The sequence below is a fragment of the Manis pentadactyla genome, chromosome 3 (genome assembly GCF_030020395.1).
Source record: "Manis pentadactyla isolate mManPen7 chromosome 3, mManPen7.hap1, whole genome shotgun sequence".
Classification (NCBI taxonomy): domain Eukaryota; kingdom Metazoa; phylum Chordata; class Mammalia; order Pholidota; family Manidae; genus Manis; species Manis pentadactyla.
Genome location: NC_080021.1, coordinates 134,699,207 through 134,721,442, shown reverse-complemented (window position 1 = coordinate 134,721,442; position 22,236 = coordinate 134,699,207). Strand labels below are relative to the sequence as shown.

At 51.1% G+C, this 22,236-nt stretch overlaps 1 long non-coding RNA gene across 3 annotated transcripts in view; it reads right to left on the bottom strand.

The window, feature by feature from the left end:
- Positions 1-21,771, bottom strand: part of LOC118922084 (uncharacterized) — a 40,281-nt gene extending 18,510 nt beyond the window's left edge. For 2 of the 3 annotated variants that reach the window (XR_008996477.1, XR_008996476.1), the window contains exon 1: positions 21,501-21,771. This is a non-coding gene — a long non-coding RNA (uncharacterized LOC118922084). Of the gene's footprint in view, positions 1-1,866; positions 3,295-21,500 lie in introns of those variants that run through there. The other variant, XR_008996478.1, reaches the window with a different exon arrangement.
- Between the last annotated feature and the right edge of the window lie 465 nt (positions 21,772-22,236).

The following is a 22,236-nucleotide window of genomic DNA, read 5'->3' as shown; positions in this document are numbered from 1 at the left end:
CCAAAGGACCAGGAAAGGGGCAGCCCATCAAGGCAGGAAACTCTACTTATGGTGTCTGACTGGCTCTACTTCGGTCAACCACCCCAGAAAAAGCTGAGACCCCTAAACACCTCTGCCAAAAAGGCTGGAGAGCTTAGACTTCAGTCGTCTCCAAACTGTAACAAGGCACCCAAACCTCTTGCCAGGGCGGTGTGAGAGAGGCCGAGTGGGGAGCAGGGACCCAAACCCCTGGGCAGTGTCAAGCCTCTCCCCACACCCCCGGGGCCCCTGCGATGTCTGCGGAGACGGTGTGGGGGCCTCTCCTCCACCCGCACCTGCACTAACGAGGCACCTGTCCTGCCCACACAGGAGTGTCAGCAGGGCTTTCCCATGGCTCTGCACTAACAAGGCCACCCCCACAGTCCCTGGGCCCTGTGGGGAGCAGGCACAAGGCCACCCTCCCTGTCCCAGCCAGGGTGGTATCAATGGAGGCCTAGTGGGGAGCCTAAATTTTGAAATGTAAAAGTGGTTTATCCTGCAAGAGACTTGCGGCCCCAGCTGGTAAGCACACAGCTCTGATGAGGGGAGAGGGCAGGTGATATACCAACCAGGCCACAGGACTATTTTCTCAGTGTGAGCCTTTCTTCCTATCTTACCAGACTCATTCCCATGGCTGGAACAGCCCCAAACATAGGCGCCACTGCAAAATGACTCCAGGTATCTGGGTTTCAGAAAGTGTACCTGTGAGGAGGGGATTGTCAGGGTCTCAGCTTCCCCTTTCTCCAGCTGGCTTGTCCATTCACCAAATCCATCATTCACCAAACCCAATGTCCACCAAACCCAACATTCACCAAACCCAATGTTCACTGAATCCAAAATCCATGACTACTGATGCCCACGGAGTTGGGATTTTATTTTAAGCATGATGGAAACCACTATAGGGTTTTAAGTGGGAGTTAGATTTGATTTATGATTTTTAGATTTGTCTCCTTTTAGAGCACTGTGGATGATGGATTTGGGAAAAGGGGAGTGTGTAAGCACAGGCAGTAATCAGGAAATAGACAAGATCAGCTTAAACAAAGGGGACAGAAACAATGGGGAGGGATCGGTGGGAGGCACGTCTTTGGGAAGAGCTAGAGGACTTGCTGCTGGGTTGGACATGGGGTGTGAGAGGAAGAAAGGACCCAAGTGTTTCTCAGCAAAGCAGCTGGTTGGAAGGTAGAGCTGTCAACCAAGCTGGGCAAGACCAGAGTAGGAAAGGGGTTGGAGGTGAGAACGGTGTTGTGTTTCAGATGTACAAAGGCTGACGTGCCTCTTAAACATGCATACTTTCAAAGAGAAAGCAAACACTGTCAACTGGGTGCGCCCTCATGTTCCCACTTCTGATCTGGGATACGGAAGCATCCATCTGTCTCTTCCTGTCACCATGGAGGGATCCCGAGTTTGAGGAACCAAGCCCCCCATCCTCATGCTTCACATGCTCAAGGACCTGTCTTCAGAGAACCTTCTCCTCCTCCAGGCTTTAGAAAACTACCCTCTCCTGGTTTGACTCTAACTCCCTCAGTCCATTTTGTTGGCTTCCTCTATTGAATCTCTAAGCCTTAGAGAGGGTGATGACTAGCCTTGACTCTCTACTCTTCTCCATTCACATCCCAGCCTCAAATATCATCCAGTTTCATAATTTCAAATGCCATTTATTCCCTGGTGACTCTCAAATTCTTATCTCTATCCCCAACCTTCCTCTGACTTCCAGACTCATATTCCAGCTACCTGTATCTGAGGCAAGAGGAAGCATGTGACGGGAAGCAGCAGGCTCACCAGATGAGCACAGCAGGGAGGTTAGGCACGGGACCATTTGATGTTTAAAGTGAAGCCAACCATCCCTACCTTCTGATTTTCTCCAGCTGCTCAGAGATCACAACACAAGATACAGAAGACTGGGTCCAACCGATCTTGGGGTCTTCAAGCAGAATATTCCTGTTACAAAGACTGGGCAAATCAAAGCCTAGTGGCTTAAAAGGACAGCAACTTCGTTATGTTTCCCAGGTTGTGAATTCAGTCAGGGCTCAGCTGGATAATTTTTCTGCTCCTCACGGCATTGATGAAGGTCACTCACTGGTCTGGAGCATCCAAGACAGCTTCACTCACATGTCTGGCACCTGGCAGGGTTGCTGGAAGGCTGGGTTCACTGATATTATTGATTTAAGAGCCTGCATGTGGCTTTTCCAGCAAGGACCTTTGGGTAATTGGACTCCCTATTGGTTAAGTGGCTTCCCCAGAATGAGGATCCCAAGAGAACTAGGGGGCAGCTGCATGGTCATTTCAAGCTAGCTTGGCAATTCACTGGGTGTTACATCCACTGCATCCTTTTAGTTACAGTCAGGTCAAGAACCAGTCCAGATTCAAGGGCAGGGAGTTTGACTCCAGCTCTCAATGGGCAGTGACAAGGTCACATTGCAGAATCGCACATGGAAGGTCCACATAGGTTGGAAAATTTAATACAACCCACTTCCCAGAGCATCCCAGAGGGACAGCAAGGGGGTGGCAATGCATATGACCATGAAATGTAAGTGGGTAATGAGCTGACACCTGTGAGCAGGCTTATTAATAGGCAGAAAGTATAGGTTTGATGGACCAGGAATCTTGATGAGATGAAGGCATCTTGGGAGCAAGGAGACTGGGCAAGAAGGGATCATCAGAGGATGGGATGCTGGGAAATGGGATTTGGATAAGGAAGGACAAGATCCAGGAGTGACCCTGGGGCTGGGTGGTTGAAGTAGAGGGAAAGAACATTTGTGACATTCGTGGAGAATGTCACCCCGGCCGGGTGAGGCACCTGTGCCGATTCTGCAGTCCCCAAGTGAGGATGACCAGTGGGGAGGGGACACAGGCACAGGGCTGCAGCGAGCAGGAGCCTGAGGCTGGTGGAGCCCCGTCTCCTCTGCAGGAGAGCCAGGGGTGCAGAGCCACGGGGCTGGGTCTCACAGGGGCAGGATCTGTGCAGGAAGAGGGACAGAGGCCTCGGAGAAGCAGAAATGGGGACCGGGGGACCCCCAAGTGGTGCCCTCCACCCACCCTGAGGGGCCAGAGCACTAGAGAATGAGCTGCCTCCACCCCGGCAGGTGGGGGCTGTGCCAGCAGGTGCCCACAAAGGCACAATGCCACGGTGGCACTCAGAGGGGACTGGGTGGGGGCGGGTACCCAGCTTGTCCCAGACCATGAGCCCCCAGGCACAGGGCACGCTCTGGGGAGAAGGCTGGGAGGTGGGGGTTGAGGATGACTGAAGAGGCTGAGGAAAGGATGGGAGGAAGCCCTGACTGCTTTCCCCGAGGACCCCCCTTTGGGAAGGTGCTCCCTGAGGCCGTCCAGCAGTGCAGGCGTGATGTGGTGGGGGTCACCCCCTCAGGCCTCACTCCTGAGCTCTCCCCCATTCCCTGCCTCAGTCTCTCTTCTTCCTTGGGAAGAGCTGCCCTCCCTTCTGGGCCCCTCAGGGCGTCTAGGACGGAGGTGCAGGAGTGCGCTGGGGCATGGCGGCAGCTTTCTGTATGCTCTGTTGACATCCAAAGAAGCAGGGAAGCAGGCCCTGCTTCAGCAACAATCGCTTTCCGTCCCAAGATGCCGCTCTCTTACCCGTCTGAGAGATGCATGTTCCTCCAGTCAGGGTGATGGCGGCCGCCTTTCTTATGGAATAATAAGCTGGGCATCACTTTGCTGGGGAAACTCCCATGCTCTGCCAGCCCTGGTTACTTCATGAAGTGTCCTGTATTAACTGTCTGTTCATTCATTTATTCATTCATTCACTCAACCAATGTTTAATGAGCACCTATGAGGAGCCAGGCCCAGTTCTGACCCTAGGGATACTGCAGTGAACAAAATGCGAAGAATAAAAACCAGAGTAAAATCTCTGTCCTGATGGAGTTTATATTCTAATGGGGGGAGATGGAAAGTACTACAAAATAAAATGATAAAGTCTCATAGCAAGGAAAACATGTTAGCAGGTGACAAGTGGTAAGGAGAACAATGCTGGGCAGTGTCAGGAATACTGGCGCAGGAGCAGGGGGGCTGGGGAAGCTCCCATGAGGAGTCACCCTTGGAGCAAAGCCTACAGGCTGTGATCCCTCAACCCCATTCCTGTGACCCTCAGTTTGTCTCCTGGCCTCAGCCTGGGGCAGGGGAGACATGTCCACTCAGCACCTCATGCCCCTGAACCAGGTCCTGGCTGGCCCACCAAATGCAGTACCCTGAGTTCTCTACTTTGTGGATTCGCCACCTCAGACTCCTCTCCCTGCCCCAGAGCCCTGTTAATCCCTCCTGCCCCCTTCTTACCAGCCAGCCCCTTTGCTCTTGGCCCCAGGACCCATGGGCAGATGTGTAACTGATGTCTGAACGCAGGGTCCATGCAAGACAGAGAAAGGAGAAACCCTCCTTCTCCAGGCTTCCAGGGGCCCCAAGCTTTCTCCATCTGCAGCACCCGCCCTCCGGCTGCCAGAACCCCAGCAGAAGCTTCCTTCTGTTGCTAACATTCATTTTCTCATGTGTATTCAGTGTTTCTCATCTTGCCTTATTTTTGCTCCCATTCGTACTGGCTTTTCCCTTCTCTCTGCCTCTCTGTCTCTCATGGATAACTGCTAATCACAGGCATCAGGGAGACAGGACATTGATGGATCCTGATTTCTCCTAATCTCTTGCTCTTTTTCTGACATGCCAGACAAGTCACTTCAACCTCCTTTGGCTCCACCCAGCTGAGAAGGTGGGAGGATGAGCAATACTTCCCCACAAACCTGAAATAACACCAACTCCAACAAAACCCTCTTGGCTAGTACAGTTTACCAAAGAGAAAGAGCATCTTGCATCAACCACTGACACAAAGGGGCTGCCTTGTGCAAAGCTGACCTCCATCTCCAGGGAGAAGAAAAGTCACCAGAAGAAACTAGAACATGTCGGAGGGAGCAAGACCAGCTCTTAGGGAGCCAAGCTGAAACAGCCAGAGTGTGCAAGGGAGAAAAGAGGGGGAAGTAATAGCCACAGGAGGAAAAGTGAAAGATGAGAGAGACTGAGTGACATTAGAAAGTGAACATTAATGACAGAAGGAAGATGAAGAAAAAAAGGTGAAAAGAGTCGGGGATAAATGCATCATTTTTTCCTTTGGCAACTGTGGTGTGTCACATGCAGAGCAAACTAGGCTTGTACTCGCTGCTACTAGGAGGGTAGCTCCCAGGGGTCTCCTCACTGGGCTCATTTATACAGTAGCTCAATATTAATCCCCAAGAAAGATGCTGAGGTTAAGCAGTGAAAGGGAGAGACCCGTGGGCATAGCACACTGCTGGTCACGTTCCTCAGCATAGCGATTGACACGCACCTTCACACACATGAACACAGGAGTGTGCCTGTGCCCACTGTGTACCCTTTAAAGGACTGTATATGCTTTTTTTACATCATACACAGTACCTGTTAAACTAAACATAGAGATGGAGGAAAGATATAGATAAAATATTTTAAGCCCCTGAAAAAACTCATGGATGTTTTCTGTGCTTCATACAAGGATCAACATGGGAGGTGGGAGGTTTCCTACAAAGGAAATCTCTCTCAAAACCCCACACCCACCATATTACCTCCATATCTCAACAGAAGAGACCACACGATACCCCAGGTGCATCAGTCCCAGCTTCCTTCCTTTGATCCTCCTGGAGGCAAATCTTGGCTTGTAGACGTATTACATAAAATAAAACGATGGAAATTTTCTCAGGGTGTGGGCATGTTGTATGGCATAACACACACTTGCTGTCTACAGCGAGTATCTTCAGAACAGACTACCACTGTGCCTGTTCCTTTTCAAAGTATCTATTTGTGGTTTCTTCATGTCTCAAGCATCATGCAAGTGTCAGTGTCCTAAATCCTGCTTTTCTATGAGCATTTTCATGGGTTGTGATCCGGACAGAAGCCTGGTGACTCCTCATCTGTGTCAACATCTCTATTTTGCTAGCAATCTAAAGTCTCTCTCAAAACTAGTATTTTCTTTTCATTACTGGCTAAACGTGGCTCTGCATGTTCAATGGTGAATGAAGAGTCATGAAGTGGTGAAGCTTGCTCCCTTAGGATGGTTTCAGACTAAGGGAGCATGTAACGGCTTTTTCCCCGTACTAGCCCACAGTGGTATCACTCAGCCAGACGGCAGGCCCACCAAGGACACGATAGGCAGGCAATGTGCTGAGCTGAGAAGAGCCTTTCCAGTGAGGAAAATCACTCCCTGCAGAATTCAGGGTCAGTGACCAGTGTTAACACAGACTCAAAATGAATGGTCTGGGAAAGCACACAGCAGGCTGGCCTTGCTTCTGGGTGTCCCCCCAGTCTTTCCTGTTTTTTCTAAGCAGCAATTCACCCCATTCTCTGACAGTGTTTTACTTGGCTGTGCTGTCAAGGCACACGGGCCCTGGATGTTCCCGCTGAGGCTGCCCTTGGGAGTACAAGCTCCCTGCATTGCCCCAAACAAGGTTCGTGGGAACCTTGCGGCATTTACCCTGGAGAAGCTTGGCCCTTTCCACCCATGAAGATTCCTTCCCATCAGGCATGTGTGCAGCCCACCACAGCTGCTTAACCCAAGCAGTTGTAATTCACCCCAAATCCAGGCGAGGCAGGCTGCATGGCCAGCAAGAACCACAGATGTAAAATGATCCCTTAGAGTCACCTAAACTAGAAATGTCAGTCCCTGGGGGTTCTGTGAGAGCTTCAGAAAAGAAAAGCAAGGGGTACAGGTTTTTCCTCTGCCTCAGACACTAGTGTCAGTAATTACAAGTGGACCCATGCCACCCCCTACCTGCTCTTGGTCCCCCATTACTCTGCTGAAGTCGGGCCCCTTATAAACTCTCAGCTGGCCTATCGCATCACCTTTCTAACTGGCCCCCCTACCTTGAGCATCTCTGCTTCTAACATGCCCTACTAAGGCCTCATGAGCGGCTTCAGCTGGTCCACCCCCAGTACACAGCCTTCCCCTAAATCCTCGCCTGGCACTTCATCTCCATGCCCTCCTTCCCAGTCATCTTCACATCTCACACAAGCTACAACTTCTGAGCTGAGACCTAAGTGACCCCAGGGAGTCAATCAAGCAGGGCACTAACCAGTGCATCCGGGCAGTGGGGAAAGCTTGTGCAAAGTCCCCGAGGCTAGGCTGAGTCTGGGAAAGGTCAGAGAGCTGCAAGAGGAGGGGGTACGGCTGCTCAACATGGGGCGGGAATGAGAGCCAAAGAGCAGCTGGTGCACACCACCGAGAAAAGCCTGCCTCCTTAGTCTTCGGAGGGCCCCTCGGCTGATTCTGAAATGGCCTAGAGTATAGTGGAATATCCCAGGGGCTGTGCATGGAGAGAGGAACAGGACAGGGTGGGGATGGGGCAAGAGTGGAGGAGGGCTGTTGTCACAGTCTGGGGGACGTGCGAGCAGCTTCCATATGACTGGCGACTGTGAAGGTGAAGAGAGGTGAACACGCTGATGGGCGCTGGAGGCGGGAGGAAAGGGTCTCTGGTGGAGCAGCCGTGTGAGGGCAGGGTGGCCTGAGGGGGGAGGAGGAGGAAGTCAAAACCGAGTCCCAGGCTTCTGCCCGGAGCAGAGGGAGAGGGTGGTGGCTTTTACCGAGATCGTGAACGTTGGTAGAGAAACAAGCTTCTGAACAAGACCCCTGGGTTTGGTTTTAGACGTGGAAGGTTTGAGATACTCCTAAGCCATCCAAATGGAGACATCCAGACAGCAGTCTGCTGAGAAGGAGAGTGGGCTGGAGATGAGTGCTGGAGTCATCGATGTGCGAGAGGTCCTTCAGGCCAGGACAGTGAGCGGGAAGCAGGGGGACTGGGACCCTCACACCCAACCAGTGACCCTGCCCGCAATGCAGCAGGCTGCTGGCTCCCGCATGCCCGTGCCCTCGCACAAGCCCCCCCATCTCCTACCAACCGCTGAGAAATTCTATAAGCTGTCTTTTCCAGCATTCTGTAAGCATTTTAAGGGCATATGAAAAAAGATCAATTTTGAAATCCAAAGTAGTATAATGGGAAGGGTCCAGTCTTGCAAACCCAAAATGGTTCCCAGGTGCTGGCATGATTTCTAGGCCCTTCAGCCCACCCAGGAGCTGCACAGTGGCCAGTCAGCCGAGGACCAGCCAGCTCTGGCCTGGGAAGATCTCACAGCATCTGATAGCAGTGCCCGAACTTCCTGCCCCTCCCCTGACAAAAATCTCTCCACACCCCCAGACCTCAGAAGAGACTCTGCATGACAATCACAAGCTAAAGCTGGAGAGAGGAGCCTTGGCTGGAAGGATGTGCTGAAAGCCAGCAGAGAGAGATTGATGTGGGGAGCGGGGCTGCCTGAGGCACGTGTTCGCCATCTGTCAGGCGGAGGGAGCCCTGCCAGCCATACATGATTATTCAGTGCTAAAGGAATATTCTTGAATTTGACTGACACCCCGGGCAGCCTCTGCCAAGACAGTTGAGCTCTGGGGTCCAGATGGGCTGCAGGGGCCTCCGCTCTCCTGAGGAAGATGCCTCCGGAGGGCTGGGCCACCCAGGGGATGCAGACGTGCTCTGCAGGGCCCAGGAGGGTGTGTGGCTTGGCGCAGGCTGGGCAGGCCTAGGCCTGAGCCAGGACTTCTTCTATGTGTGGTTCAGCTTCAAAGACAAGGGTGGAACTGGAAGAAAATTACCCCTGCTCTACATGATCCTTTGGGGAATAGTGATGCCAGGCTGGCAGGGTGCTTCCTGAAATGAAATGATCAACTTTAGGCTTTTCCTGAAAATCTGTGTATAGAGATAAGTCTTGTCCATGAATTTCAGGCCAAGAATGGACAGAAAGCCCCTTTACAGTGCTGATCCTGCTGACTCCATGGAATACCCTAGTTTCTATTCCTGAAGTGACCCTCCTCCAGCAAGAACTAGGTATTCCCTTTCCATGGAACACACAAATGGCCAAGTGACCCTCTTTGGTCAATGAAATTCAGACAGAAGAGAAATGTGCCAGCTCCAGACTGAAGCTTTTGAAGCCAGTGTGTGGCTGCCTACCTCTTCCAGCTCTATCGCAGCAGGAAGACAGAGGTGCTCCTCAGCCCTGGGCCCCAGAGCATGGCTAACCTGGAGCAGAGCAGCAGCCAGCTCGTCATAGTGCCACAGTGAGGCAGAAACAAGCCCTTCTTTTTAAACCACTGAGATTTGGAGTTTGTTTTTGCAGCAAACCTGACTTATCCTGACTGCCAGGTTCTCCAGCCCAAACGGCCACACACCCTTTAAGGGGTCAGAAGTTTCCTCTGGCAGTTGGAATAATCCTTTTTTGAAGCAACTAAATTTAGAGGGAAAACTGGAGGAGCAGTTTAATTAAAGCTCATTAGGTTTTTACAACAGAGAGTAGCCCCAGGCCAGGGATCACAGGACGGTTGCTTAAGAGGCACTGCAGGTGTGATAGAAAAAAACAACAGCTGGAGACCCAGGGCAGAAATCAAGCCTCAAACTTCTCTAAGACTGACCGACTGACCGACTGACCGGCAATGGCGTAAAGCTGCAGGAGACGGTGTTTAGGGCGGGCAAGGGGCTGGGCAGAATGTGCTCATCTGTTCTTTAAACATCTTCCTTCTTTACACACGTGTGGGCTCTTTTTTCTCACCAAACCATATCTTCAACACTTTGATCTTGGTGTTTGATCTAATCACTCTGGAGGTGATTTGGTACAAATCAAATTTTAACAGTACTGCCTGTTTTGTTTAATGAAGAAAAAAGGATTCCACTCCTCTGAATCAATTCCAAGCTTATCGGTGAGTCTTGCAGGTGTGAGAATTACCGGCAGCCTCAGAGCCCTTGCTGAGAACACCAAGACTGGCCTGCAGCCAGGACAGGTCCCATGCATTTCCCAGGACATTTCCAGTTTGGCTGCTGGGAGCTCAACATCTTTCTCGTGAGCTGGTCCCCTGAGATGCCTGAAATGGCCTCAGAACTGAACTTCACATTTTTCATTGTGTACCCATCACCAAAAGAGCAGGCTTACCCATATCTAAAGATGCTCTGAAAACCTGCATCTGATTTAGTGTTCAGCTAACAACTCAGCACTCCTGATGGGTTGAAATCACGTGAACTGGGGGCCCACGTGCTGTTTCCACAGCACCCGTGGCTACGTGTGTCAAACGGCCATCCTCCCGCCACAAGAAGAGGGTTCTTCCAGTGCACTCGAGATGCCAGCCGGGGGTGCACGGTGTGTCTCTCCACCCCGAGACAGCATTCTGTGGACCAGGCCAGGATGGCCCATGTGAGTGTCAAGTGGCTCTGGAATAAGGAGATGTTTGCCTTGCCATAAAATTATCATCTGGCAACATAGCCTTTTCATTTCTTCTTCTTTTCATTTCCTTCTTTTCCTTCCTTCCCAGTATTGGCATCCGAGGCCATTGCATGACCTCCTGCTCCCATGTTTACCCCATACATGCCCCCCCCACACCCTCCTGCCCTCTCAGCTGGGAGCTGCTGGGCCCTGGTCTTGTTATTTTTGCCCACAAATAAGCCTCAGGTCACAACAACAAAGACAAAATGTGCTAGTAGTGAAATGAAAGCAGTTAATACAGCATAGGAAGGAGACCCTTAGAGGTAGAAAGTACGCCCTGTCACCACACCTTGAAACACCTTAGACTGGAGCACAAATAGATGGAAGGACAGAGAAGGAGGCAGCTTCTGAAGTACACAGAGTGCACACAGTAACAGCCTGTGGACAGGTTTCATAAGCTAAGCTCCCACCCCCGCCCCGAGGCATGCGGGATCCCACAGGGAGATACCGCAGCTGGGACGCCTGTGTGGTTTTTACTGAAAGGGTCTGGGCCTTAATTCATCCCTCTGCACCCTTGGCAGTTAAAGCAGTGGGGCTTTATGAGTTTAATACAACAGGAGGTGGGGGTCCCCATTTCTGCCCCTGTATCTCCCCATCCCTCAGGTCCCTCAATTGCTTTGCTGCGGGGCAGAACCCTGAGTGGGGGCTGGCAGAAGGCACCTCTATGATGGGAACTGGTTTGGGGTATCACTTGGTTTAAGTTCAACCTGTGGGTTGTGTCTCAAGGAAATGCTAGGCAAATCTCCCCCTAAAATCATCCTGACCTGCTTGTCCAGCTTTTCATCAGGGCCACTCCTCCGGGGCTTCTGGTCTGTACTACACATGTCATCCCAGGACATGCAAAGCTTGTGTGGGTCAAAGGTCAAATCAAAGACACACACCAGCAAGAATGTGGAGAAAAGGGAACCCTACTGCCCTGTGGTGGGAATGTAAGTTGGTGCAGCCACTGTGGAAAGCAGTATAGAGGTTCCTCAAAAAACTAAAAATAGAAATAGCATATGACCCAGTAATTCCACTTCCAGGAATTGACCAGAAGAAAACAAAGTCCCTGATTCAGAAAGATATATGCACCCCTATGTTTATTGCTGTATTATTTACAATAGCCAAGATATGGAATAAACTAAAGTGTCCATCAACAGATGAAGGCATGTAGAAGAGGTGGTACATATACACAATGGAATATTATTCAGCCATAAAAAAGAAAGAAATCCTGCCATTTGCAACAACATGGATGGATCTAGAGGGTATTATGCTCAGTGAAATAAGCCTGGTCAGAAAAAGACAAATACCATATGATTTCACTTATTTGTGGAATCTAAAAACAAAACAAAACAAAACAAAATAGAAGTAGACTCATAGACACTGAGAAAGGACTGGTGGTTTACCTTGGGGTAGGGGTTAGGGTGGATGGGAGATTGAGGGAGAAAAGGGGCACAAAAATTCCCAACATAGTATCGTTTGGTCACAGGGATGGTAGCAAAGCACGGAGAACATAGCTGATAGTTCTGTACATCTTCCTATGTTGACAGTAACTGTCCTAGTGGGGATGAGGGCTTAATAATATGGGTAACTGCTGAACCACTGTGTTGTATACTTGAAACCAGTATAAGATTGTATAACAACCATAGTTTAACTAAAAAAACAAAAACAGACAAATGAAGACACACACATACACACACACACACAGGACACGGCCTCTGGCCAGCAGTAGAGAGCCCACTAGTTAGAGCAGAGGGTCCTGGGAACAGAAGGCCAGGCTGTGTGCCCTGGGGCCCGTTAAGTGGTTTTTCTTTCTCTTTTCTGTAAAATGGGCACAGGAGAAACCCCCTCTTGGGCTTGATGTAACATAAAAATGACATGAGGGATGTCCCATGCTCAGAGCCAGCCAGAGCCCAGCCCTGAGGAAGGGCTCCGTGAGCAGTTTTCATTCTTAAATGTGGACTTTGAGAGGAGGATGTAAGCAGGCCCCAGAAAGGCACCTCAGCCCTCCTTCTCCTGTGTCTGCTGGGGCCCAGGGGCCAGGAGGACCAGCAGCCCGCGGGCCTCCTGACGGCCAGGGCCTGGCAGTCACTGCACCCTGGAGTTAGGGCATCTGCCCATTAACTGTGAGAAAGGATGTTTTCTCACTCATCACCTGGGTCCCGGCGGCTGCTGTCATTCCAGAGCAGCAACTGTCCGTGGGACTCACAGCCTGTGCTGGAAATGTCCTCCGCCTGCGAGTCCTACATGACAGCCCCCGGCCACAGGTGACATGGAGCGCGTGAAAGGTGCTTGGTATGACAGAAGAACTGCAATATAAACGTCTTTTAGTTTACTTCATTTTAATTGTTACCTTGCTGGCTAAAGGTTACCATGCCGGACAGGTTGTTCTAAAGGCTCATACATAAATTCTGATAAATAAAATGTCTTATTATTTCTTACTTCTTTTTCTGGTTCCAGTTTTGGCTTTTTCATATTTGTACATCTTTGGCTGATCCCCATGTTTCTAATAGTTTAGATTTTATTTTTCCCCTGCTGCCTTTTGTACGTCCTTTTGGGGCTTTTATTTTCTATTTCAACTTCTCTATTGATGTCTTTGCTTTTTTTTAAGTTTTAGAAGCTCTTCTTATTGTCTGGTTTGTTTTTCTTAACTGTCTATTTTTAAAGGGTCCTATACTTGATATATGGGTGCATTATATCCAGTATTTCTCAGAGGTTTTTGTTGGCCTTTTTCTAACTTCTCTGGTGTTCTGTGCTTTTTCTCTTCTTCCCCTAGGGCTCTTTTACTCTGACTCTGTCATGTTAATGATGTTCCTTAAAAGTCTGATGATCCAGGGCTATTTGTTTTGTTTAAGACTAGGTGCTCAAGTCTGACTGAAAGCTTTGTGTGGGGCCAGACGTCTCAACCCTTGGGGCTTCCTTTGAGCCCTCAGGATGCCTGGTTGTTGAGTGCAGGTCCCTCACGTCAGGGTGGGGAGGCCTTCGTTCTGGGGCCATTTGGCTTAAGAGAAGATTCCTTCAGCCTCTTGCCTGTGATGGGGCAGGCACAGGGACAGGGCTGCGTCTGCCTCTGGGGTTCTGAGGGCAAAACCACTTAATTCAGTAGCCAGGGCTCCTGCCCCTCAGTGTGAAGACTTCCACCACATCCCCCATTTCCAGCCAGTCCTGAGCCCTCTTCTCTTCCCTGCTGTGCAGGATGTTCCCAGCCCAGAGCTGACCAGGCACAATGTCTCATAAGATGGGCTCCAGCCCTTGTGGAGGGGGTGGTAGTTGCTGAGTGAATGGGCAATTCCTTCTGGACCCTCATCAAGCCTTGGCTGTTGGCTCCACCTCCACAGAACCTGGTGCCTTTGAGACTTGACAGGTTCTGCGTGACAAGTGACGCTTCTCACCTGTCTCCCCTCCCAGCACGTAGGACAGACACTGGGCGCCCTGCTCTCTCACTGTTTCTCTGGCAGCTCTCTGCCTTTCCGAAACTTTGTGAAACCTTCCACCTACCCACACCTTGACCTTTGTGGGCTGCTCCTTGTATCTCCTTTATTGTCACCTTCCTGAGCTTTCCTTGGAGGGACGGGCATAAAACACATGTGGCCTAATGAGAAGTCTCCTCTGATCAAATTCAAGTTCTCTGCACAGCTTTTCTCCACCAGCTGGCCCCTCTTACCTACCCGCTCCTGCGTCCCCCTATTTACTCACGCAGTCCTTTAACTAGAGTTAAATGCAAGTGCCACACCCATGCCCAACTTTATTCTTTAGTTCACACTGCTTTTTCAGTTGGTACCCTTCCATATTTACCTGGAATGAATTTGACCTCAAATATCACTGCCTCTGCTCGGCATTCAATAATTGATTCAGCCCATGATAACATTTTTGTTCTCAAATTATTTTAACATCTATAGCTTATACTATATATTCTAACCCTAGTTATTCAGTTCTTCATGAATTCATTCCTTTACTTATTAGTTGGGAACTTGTTTCTGAAACTCTTTTAAGTGGTTTATTAGGGAGCATAAAATACAATACTGTTGCTAATACACACCAGAATGTGGGGAAAAGGGAAAAGCCAGAATAGAGCTGTAAGATGGGACCAAGAGAAGAGCGTGAACTGTCGTGTATCAAATTCTATACCTTAAAATCGGCTCCAAGTTTTCCAGCAGTTAATCTGAAGAGGAAAACTTGGTTGTTCATTCAAATGTGAGCCCCCGACAGGACAGAGCCTGCCTTGGGGGAGTTCGATCATCCGGCCTCTGTCTACTGCTCAGCAGACTCGTGACTGTTGGCACACTGCATTTTCGAGGAGACCCCATGTCACACAATGAACAGCCTCCATCTCAGGGCACCCTGACTATTACAGAAAGGTCATTAAACTTTCATAGCTAATATGGCAGAAAAAAATTACCACATTCTTTCAGCCAAAAATACTTGATCCCGTTGTTAAAAAAATAAGACACTGGGCTACCAGATTAACCCAGGATGGCATTTTCCAGAAATGGCAGGGTTGTCTCTCAGGCAGAGCTTAAGACTTTAATTATAGGCCCAGATGATCACTTGACATGAATCCCTAGTTTTCTCTGAATTTCTTCCTTGAAAAGAGTCATACCCACCCTGCCCACCATTCAGGACTAATATGGGACTCAACTGAACACTAAGAAAATTTTAATTACTCTACAAACACAATGTATTATTTGTCTTTGTATTGTCTGTGGTTTTTCCCAAGTCTAAATCTCCTTTGTAAGAAGCCGTTCTGTCAGACCTCACGTGGTTTGGAGGCGCCACACCCATGACATACTGCAAGGCCTGACAGCATGTGGGGCTGGTCTGTACCCTGAAACGCAGAGCCATCTCCCACCTGGCTCTGAGGGCCCTGAGCTCGGAACGCAGAAGCTGACACACAGACGCTCAGCAGAGGCAAACCCGGAGGAGGAGGCATTGCCGTGCAGGTGGAGCGCTTCTTTCCATGTACTCCAGCCCGTTAGACAATCACTGAGACCCTGCAGGCATGTGAAGTTACTCTCAGCTTACAGAGAGATTCAGTGAATCATTGTAGGGCCAGGTGAGTCCTGCACTTTATTCAGCACCTACCCCAGTCTAAAGAATTTGTCTAATCAGGGACTGTGGTGAGAAGTGGGAAGAGCAAGGGAATTCTGTGTCCTCCATGATCTGTAACATACACACACACACACACACACACACACACACACACACACACACACTCTACAGAGGACCGTCATAGTTCAGGGACTCTAGAAACAACCCTGACAGGCACAAAATAGTAATAATAAAGTGAAAGCCCCCCTTCTGGGCATGTTCTTTAAACCTGGCTTAAAGCTGGATTGAAAGATAATCTGTGGAATCTTTGTTTAAAACTTTGGAATATCAAGTCGTTTAGAGTCTGATTCATGTCCCAGGAAAAGGACATTTTCTTTCTTGGGCTTTGTCTAAAATCCTTCAGAGTAGAAGCCCCTTTCTTCCCAAACAAGCCACTTGAGACATCTCAGGGTGGGAGGGCAGTAAGAAAAGAAAGCTGTTTTCCCAAGACTGCCAGCAGCCGAAATAGTAACACCCAAACTGTGGGGCACTTAGCAATTGCTCAGGTCAGGGATCACCATGATGCACAGCAGGACGTACAGGGAAGAAGGCAAAGGCACTTGGGGCAACATGCTTCTGCTGCACGGGCAATGCCTGCATGACTGCGAGGGTGCAAGGCCTGGGGTACAGGTGACCAGCCCAGGGGCCCCCCGCGTGGAGTTGCTAAGTCTTCTGGCACCATGGCTGGCTAGCATTTAAACCAGACCTCCCACTGAAAACAACCAAAACACTGGTAATTTTCTTAACCTTGTAAAAGCATCCAAGATCACTATCAGGCCAAATCTAAAGGAAACCAGAAACCCAAAGAGAGAGCAGTGACTTGAAGCTCTTTGGCCCTAAGGGCATTTGCTGACTTGGCACATTTGAGCTCCAATTTTTACAGCCCTGACGGCACTGGGGAAGATGACCCCAAGGGACCACCCAAGACGGGAAGCCTAATGTAAAAGTGTGACCCATGAGGTTTCCCCACCTGTCCCCAGGGAACAGCACAGAGAAGTTGCCTGAGCAGACAAGGGAGGAAAACCATCCCCAAAGAGATGCACCATGAGGCCACCCTCACCAGTTTGCAGCCAAGTACACAAAATCTCTGCTGTGACTTTAGTGAAGAGTATTCCAGTTGGACAGTGGCCTCAGGGACAGAAGGAACTACAGATGCTCCCTAAAGACTCTCCCTCAATCCAAGCCTCAAAGAATTCACACAAATAACTTTTTAAGGGTAATGAGCCACCCAGTAGAAATAACCAAGCCCCCCAGGAAAAAGGCATTCTCAGGGCAAAGGAGCAGAAACGAAGTCAGGTGCCAGGCTTTGTTCATAGCTTACGTGGCCTCTTATAGCAGAGCCACAAAGACCTGAGAACATTCTAGCCCAGCAGAGACCAGGGGATAGCCCCCAAGGCACAGGGACACACTGGTCAGCAGATGGCTTGGTTCCCTGAAATCTAAAGTCACTGGAAAGTCAGTATGTGCTTTAGGCGGCTTTTCTGCCCAGCCCTGGCTCCCCTGCTTATTCTCACTCCCACCTGATTCACAAGAGAAGCTGCACCCTTATTTGCAACCTCTGGCCCCTTCTGCTCCCTGAATGATTAGCCCCCCACCTTCACATAGTAGCCGTAGGGGCTGCTCTTAGTGCCCCCAAGTCTTGGAGGGCTCCCCTAGTTCATGATCCCCTCAAAATTAACCTGACCAAACTTCATTCCATGGAATCTAAGGATGAGCAAAAATTATTTTTATCTGTCACCAGATCTTTGCATTCTTCCTGAATAACCATTTTCCATTCGGTAACAGTGCCCATGACAACATGAGGTCTGGCTCACAGGCCCTCTAATCTCTTGACTCCTGTAACTTTCATGAACACAGGGCCACCATGCCAAGCACACCACCCATGACCTCCCAGGACCCAGCAAGGCACCCGGCCTCTCCTCCAGCCATCCCCCTGCAGCTCAGCACCCTCCCACGTCCCCACAGCCACTGAACCAGCAGTGTACTCCACGAGGCTGGACCTTCACAATTTGCCCCTTCACCTCTCTTCATCTTGATTTCTCTACCCAGCCTGAGTTCCTGACCTGTCCCCAGAACACCACTCCCATGGCGGGAATCTGTGTTAGGTTAGCTAACCTCTGAGCTGGGACCTGCATGCATGCAGCAGCGGTCATGCAAAACCTGGGGCAGGAACATTCCAGGCAGAACAGTGGGCAGTGCAAAGGCCCTGAGGTGGGGACAAGCTTAGCAGGTCCAAGAACGTAAAGGAGGCCAGTGCCCTGGATGGGGGAATGAGGGAGGTGGGGTGATGCTAATGAGCTGCAGTGGTGAGTAAATGTCTGTGGGTGAAAACAGCTCAGAGACTGGCACCGCCACAGGCTCCATAAAATTGTACAACGTTCCCTCCTCTGCTCAGTGGTATCCAAACACACCCAGGCTTTTTGCAGTGACAGTAGCAGTCATATGTGGCAGGTGATGTGGGGGAATCACCAGGACACAGTGCTGGGGTTCATCTTGAACCACGGAAAGCAGATGGAGCGCTTCAAGCCAGGGAACCGCTAGTCCTAATCATACAATCAAAAAGTAGTTTTGGCTTCTGTGTGGAAAATGAATTGTCAGGGAGTGAGACCCATTAGGAGGCCACTCCCATAGGAAGGTGGGTAGGGACAGTGGCTCAGGCTAGAGCAGCGGCCTTGTTGAGCTGGAGAGAAGTGAGAGGATGGCATTCTGTGGAGGCACACAGCTCATGGACTTGCTGATGAGCAATGTCTCAGTGTCCCACCCACATCTTCTGACCCTCTGGCTTTCCACAGACCATATATGCATCTCTGACCTGAGACTTCTCCCCCAGGACCTCAGAAGTCATCCTGCCCACGTGCCTGCTGCAGGCAGGAAGGCCTGGGGAGATGGCACACCCCTGCCACTCCCACTAATAGGCCTGAGTCACTCTCAGGTTTGGTCAGTGCCCCAGCTCCCTTGCACCTCAGTTGCTGATTCTGAGATGCGAGTGTACCTGAATTTCCCCACAGGACAGCACACCAGGCTTGCAGTGTGCAGCCTGGCCCCAAGCACTGCCCCAGGCTCTTCTGCAGTCATCCCGGGGTGATGAGGGCTCGGGCTTCTGCATGCTTGTCTTCGCCCCTCCTCTCCTCCTGGAAGGAGTGCCCAGGTGCTGAGTTCTGGGGGAGCTAAAGGCTTTACTACTTAAAATCTCCCTCTGCCCTGTGCCAGACATAAAATTTCAATTAAAATCGCACCTCTGCTTCAGGCAGTGCCCACAACATCCCCAAGGACTGGGAGGCCCCCGGGGAGGGGGGACACATGAGTGCATCAGCCCTAGGATGCACCATTTCTGGCTGCATTAGAGGATTCACAGCAAAAGAGAACAGCCCCAGTGAAAGCAAGAAGAATGAATACTCTATATGAAAATAGTGGTGACCGCTGTGTGGGGGCTGTGAAAAACTTTTTCTTCCTCCTCTTGACTACACTTCTCAGGTTATCTAAAATGCACAATGTGTACAAGAAATAGGATGTTCAGAAGATACTTATTAATTATGATGGGGAAAGCTACAACTTTACAGTGGAGAAACCTGGCAGACACCACTTCATCAAGTGGTAAATGTAACTTCTTCAGCAATGGTGCAAATGGATATTCTCTGCCTCTTAACAGGGTGCTGGGAAGAGCCCAGCACCACCCCCGGGGGATTCTGCCCTGTCAAATCACAGCAAGGACAGCAGACAAACCAAGATTCAGGGACTTCCTACAAAATAAGTGGCCTATGCTCCTCAAAAGTGTCTAGGTCATAAAAGACAAAACAGAGGAACCATTCCAGATGAGAGAGAGGAGGCCAGAGATGCACCGACCAGCCCTAGGGTGAGATCAAGAAAGGACGTCAGCAGGCACTGGGGGAATATGAACAAGGTCAGAGGTGACATAATAGTATTTCTCGGGGTCTGTTCCCTGACTTGATCCTGGACTGCAGTCATATTTTCAGGAAATACAGGCTAAAGCGCTGGGAAATAAAGGGCACCCTGTCTACAGTTCACTCTCAAGCCCTGTGATGGAGGCTGTCTGGGTAAAGGGTACCTGGGGAATCTTTGTATAATTTTTCCATGTTTTTGTAAGCCCACAATTATTTCAAAATAACATGTTAAAAAAATAAAATGTGTGTTAACTCTATAAGGAAAAAAAATTTTCAGGAAGAAAATGTGTCCATGTTCATAGCCTGCGCTACACGAACCCCTGGGATGGGTTTGCTATCCGAGAGGTTCCCAAGAGCCTGGGAAGAGCAAGAAATAAAAGCATTGCCGGTCCTCCCCAGCTGTCAGCGAGCCAGACACACACAAAGCTCGGCCTCCAGGGGCTTTAGGGAGAGATAAGTGCTAATAAGGCCTGCAGGTCATCTAAGTCAGCCCCAGGCCTCCCAGCTCGCTGAGCGGGCGGCCCTGCAGAGCTCCTCCGACAGAGGCCAGAGCACAGCAGCTCCTGTAAGTTGAAAGCTGCGGCTGACGCTCCCCTGGGGGACCAGCAGAGCTCCTCTGCGGGGAGCCCGCCAGGGTGGGGGACAGCAGGCAGCCCTTCCCAAAGACGCCAGGAGGTCCCGGCCAAAGCCTCCTTCAGGTTTACAGGGATGGCGTTCTGTCAGATCCCTTTAGGAAACTGAAGGAAACCAACATCACTCTTGGTAAAAAAAAAAAAAAAAAAAAAAAAAGAGCTAAAAAGCCCACAAGTGGCCCAAGCCTTGTCCCTCAAGCCCAGGGCAGAGTGGACCTGGGATAATATGTCATTTACCAGCCTTGGGTCAATGCCAGCGGGCCGGGTGACCCCTGATGCTGATTCTTGAAGGGCAAAGGTTAGGTTCCCCGGGACCACATTCTCCACAGCAGCCGTGAACGCGTTTCCAGGCCAGGCTGACCACACGGAGTGGTCCCAGCGCAGCGTTCCTTCGAGTCACTCTCCAGGGGCGGCCTGGGCCTGTTCCCTCCTGAAGCACAGGCTGGAGCTGGGTGACTGAGTGGGTCCTGGTCAGACTGACACCGGCTGGATCCCCAGGAGCAAACAGGGGGCGTAACCAACAGGTCCTGCTCTCTCCACTTAACTGGAGCCCCTCAGAACCCGGCCCCCTTTCCAACCTCTGAAAGAGGAAAGATTGAATGAAACCTTCCATATCCCGCTCGCGCTGCCAAAGGCGGACCAAAGGAACCCGCTGACTGACGGCCGCCGGGCTGGGCGCGGAGCCACACTGCCCCCGTGCGGCGGCCCCGGGCGCCCTTCCCTCCACGCCGAGCGCGGGGCGCTCGCTCCGCGGGTCCCAGCCGGCCTCACCGCAGAGGAACGGGCTTCTGGCTAATCCGAGGCTGGGAGGAACGTTCAGAGGGGAGCTAAAGCTGTAGGTTTAAGGTCTGGCTCTGGATCCCCGGGTGAAGCGGAGTTCCGTTCTCCTCCGCAAAGAGAGGAAAATAATCCAAAACTGTGTTGCTTCCATCAGACGGTGTAAGGATTACAGGAAGGTAATGTGTGTCCGACCACCCCTGCACACATATGCGCTCGCACACACACTCCTGCACGCACACACCACTACACACACGCACACCCTTGCACACCCCTACGTGCGCGCACACAAACGCGCGCACAAACGCACACGGGAGCACACGGGCGCGCACGGCAAGATAGTAGCTGTCCAATCTCAAGGGGATTTTAAGCGAACACTGACCCCCCCCCCCCCAACGCTCTCCAACACAGCGCAGCTTAGTTCTCAGGCTCCCCAGGAACTCTTGTTACATGGGGAGCCGTCTCCCACCCTCCCGCACGAGGCTACAGGACGCGGTGGGCCTGCCCAAATCCAAGCCCAGAAATGACCCAGCAGCCGCAGGGCAGGCCTGCGCCCTGCGAGGTGTCCAGCCCTAGCCTCTGCCAAGGGCCTGCCTTCCTCCACCTGCCTGTCACTGCTTCGCTGTGCCCCTCGGCTTCTGGCGGGGAGAGCCTGGGCCCCAGATGGGTGACCCACCCATCCCCATTCGCACGTTCACAGAGCACTGCCACGGGCCTCAGGCTCCCCATTTGCCATCCCCTCCCTCCCGGGAGAGAAACCTGGTCGCTCCGTTCATCTTAAAACCAGGCCACCCGGGCCACTGACCTGTGGGCGGGTCCGAGGGCAACACCTAAGACCAGGGAAACTGTTATTTTGCATAAAACATGCTTGTGCCTTGGAGCATAGTCATGACCCAAACAGTGGGGTGTTGGAGCCAAAGACCCAGGCAGAAGGTGTGGAGGGTGGAGGAGGCAACCCCTTCCTGGATGCTGACTGTAAGGTTTTTCCCTGCACCTTCCTTCAGTTCCAGGAGCTACAAAGGCACCCAGAAGTAGAGAGCAAAGCTTCGTGACCGCAGAGTATGGGGCTCGGCGGCACGTCCTCGAAGTTCTGCGAGGCTCTGGGGAGGCAGCGGGTGGTGCTCGCTCGGCGCGCGGGGCGGGCCTGCCTTCCATCGCCCCCTAAGCAGAGCAGCGCCTGGAGGACACAGCAGGTGTGCTCTCAAACCGGCGAGGTTGGTGAGCGGTGAGAGAGCGTTTTCTGCCTCCCTGACCCAGACCTAAACCCTCAGCCACTTACAGTTTGTACGTCCTCACCCCATAGAAGATTCCGATTAAGAACTACTTTTCCTAAATCCCGTTCTTTTCATCACTTTTTTGCTCACATAAAAAAATCAGCAAGCTCTTCTGTGCCCAAGCAGAGACTGACCTTAATTTCCAACTAGGTGTAAAAAGAGCACTGGAGCTGAGGCCACTAAGGTCATGAACCTGAGAGTGAGTACTCCTTAAATTTTGCAGCCAGGGTACCTCCTTGCCTTGCTCTAGTCCTAACCCTGCTTCTC